Source organism: Cryptotermes secundus, unplaced genomic scaffold, assembly GCF_002891405.2.
Source record: "Cryptotermes secundus unplaced genomic scaffold, Csec_1.0 scaffold842, whole genome shotgun sequence".
NCBI lineage: Eukaryota > Metazoa > Arthropoda > Insecta > Blattodea > Kalotermitidae > Cryptotermes > Cryptotermes secundus.
Window position 1 is genome coordinate 459,428 of NW_019736407.1, and position 3,214 is coordinate 462,641.

Here is a 3,214-nt window from a genome sequence, read left to right on the forward strand (position 1 = left end):
TTACTCGTTTCAGGTACTGCGGTTATTTTTTGTGTGCCATCAAAAAATTTTGCATTTTGACCGCAAAGTGTATTTATGTTTAAAATGTTAAAATAATACGGCTGTATTTTACTTCCTTGTCTGGCTATTTGTACACTTTTCACTTGCTGTAAAGAGGTTTCAAATCTTCAGTTTTCACAACTCGTTGAATTGATCACCTACGAATTTGCGTTTTTATTATCACTTTGTAGAAAACTTTTTCTCTGATCGAGTGACTATGCTGTCACATCATTTTCGATCGAGCACTGAACCTGTTTGCTGTGTTTTTGTTTCAAAGGGTCCACGATTAGTCGCTGCTTGTGCTTCTTTCAAGAAACATATTAGAAAATCTCACCTTACACGTATGTCGTTTGTGGATCTACTAAACACTCCTGTCCAAACGGTGTTAGGCCATGCATGTGTTAGTGCTGGTCAGCCATTTTCATCTTACTGGCTACCGTTCTGAATAATATGAAACACATAACCTCAACATTATTAATCTTATCCTATTGATGAGATGTATCATTATACTCAGATTTATTGAATGTAATAATATTAACGGATAGAAACGCTACTGCCGTCTCTTAAAAAACTCAAGCCAAAATTATATATTGTTACATAATTGTCTATAAACGGGGTTTGGATTGATAATTGGATTTATTGGTCACTTACGAACGTAACTACAAGCAAATATAGCGCCACGGCTAATTCATACACTCTACGATTCACTACAGTCTATGTCTTCAGCCGTTTCTCTGTAACGGCTTTCAACGACGGACGTTCCCCAAACTCTGGGTTGTCGAACTGTCCCTGTGCCTCATCTACCAACTTCTCACAGCAACTGCTCACAAGGGCTGTAGACTCACTGCTCTACAGTTCTTTAACTCTCTAACTCGCCAACCACTTCACTCAACTGGACTACACTGACTTTCATTAGTTGTCCTAGTTATAACACCTAGGCACGGACTGCACAGAAAACACCGCTACTCATTCTTGTACTTCAATCGTTGCCGCGGGAATATATGTTTACGAAGCAACGCAGTTGTACGTTTGCTTATCTTGCGGTCGTTACCCAGCAACGGGTCCACGTGCTACAACATTTTAAAATTAGAATTTGTATTGAAATTCGGGGGGAAATTAAATAATAACATAACAACGTTGCTTTAAAATTTAGCTGCATTGAACCGACATCATTCTTATTGGATCTGTCGGTAAAAATGCGAGTATTTATGAAACCTGCAGACCACACTACTGCAGGCCACATTTAGCTGTTTAGAGCATATTAGTTAATAGAGGCTATGTGTCACCTGCTTCAACATTTAAAAGACCAAGTAGGCTAATGCAGCAATAACGGTGTTGGTTTGTATTCGGGAGTTATGTTCAGATCGAATTTCGACGTTGTTACTAGTTAATCTGCCCAGTGTTTTTCGTGAATTTGCTCAGTATCTCCAAGAAAGTACTGGGACAATCTTCGATTAAACTACGACCACCTCCTTCCACATCCTCTCCAATTAATTATTCACGAATCATCAAACTATGCAGTCTACATACTTAATTAAGCACCACGCCATGAAGACGTATGAGAAAGTGAAGCCATTGGTCAGCTTCACGGCCCGGCCCTTTTACATCCGGTATCCACTGGATAAGGGCTGAATGGACCCCACCCAGAGACGGTCAGGACGCTATGGAGAAGGCTAAAATCTTACACTCTGCCGGGAATCACGTTCCGGCCGTCGCTATACTGACTGTCAGTTGCTGCTAGTGTTTAAAGCATATAACAAAAAATATTCAGAACTCTTACAGTTTTCCAGCAGTCTAGCATAAAGCGGTGGAGAGTTCTGAGAGCTCACCTGGAGATCTGTTATGCTAGCAGAAACATAACTTCTGGTAGGATCACCGATGCTACACAGGTCGAAGAGTAGGGGTCAGACCGTACATAACCTGTGGTCCTTTGGGTTGGGGGTTGGGGGTTGGGCGAGGGGCTGAAAACTTCATCTCGGGAAACAATATATTGTGACATGTAGATCCATTCTAGGCAACGACCGAAATACGTGCACGCAAGAATAGAACCGGTGTCGCAAGAAGTCTTTACTATGTGGTTCGCATATATCCATAGCTAGGTAACGGGCCAATAAACACGTATTCTTGACAACAGAAGACAATGTTTTCCGTGGGGGTTTGCCAAGGAGTTGTCTTGAAGACAATCGACGCTACAAGCAGTTGAGTTGAGAGAGGAGAGTTCAGCTGTGGAGTGTTAACCAGCGGGCAACAGAAGCTGAAGAATCGATCTGTTGCCAGAAAACGTCTAGTGAAGACATTGCAGAGGAACTGCCTTTACGGACAGCTGTTACCAAGTAGTGACTAGTGAAATATACCTAGGAGACTTGGCGTGAAGTAATTTGTAGTGTGGAAATCAGCAATAATGTTATAATTATTTGTAGTTACCACCTGTAAATGATCAATAAATATTTTTTCACCAATCCAAACCCCGTCTAGTATATTGACAAATACATGTGATAATGTTTTAAGGAACCTGAAGATGGATGACGAATGCATAATTTAGAAAGAACGTCTGTCACAAAGGAGTTCAAGATCCTTAGTGAACCGTAGAATCAAGGAGTACGTATGTATTTAAGTGTAGGTCTGTTGATGGTTTTGTATTATTCTCGCGATAAGTGACTATTGTCCCCCTGGTTATTATTGGTTAGTGTTTTTAACGGAGATGGAATGTGTTTCCTGTGAGATAGGAACTGGAACGTTAACTATCATGCAGATTAATTTCGCACTATAAAGATCATAATTTCAGATTTTGCTCAGCCAACGAGGCGGTTCGAAAGTCTTCTGACGAGTACGCGGTTGGACCTGTTATCGCGATATTAAAGTTCCCATGGCATCATCGTCAGTGCAGCTGTGATATTTTTAGGAACACGTCCAGAGGAATGCATGACGTGGTTCAGCTTTCATATACATCCCAACTGAAGCAGCAGCCGAGCTGAAGGACTCAGTTCCAGCAAAAGTTTCTATACGTGTTGTGGCACTTGAAATGTAACAATTGCGGAAGGATATTTTAACGCGTCCTTTGTCACTATCTGTATCTCATCGGCTTCTATGTTCATCTATAGCAGATATTATTATTTACATATTTAAACGAATTATTATTATTATTATTATTATTATTATTATTATTATTATCATC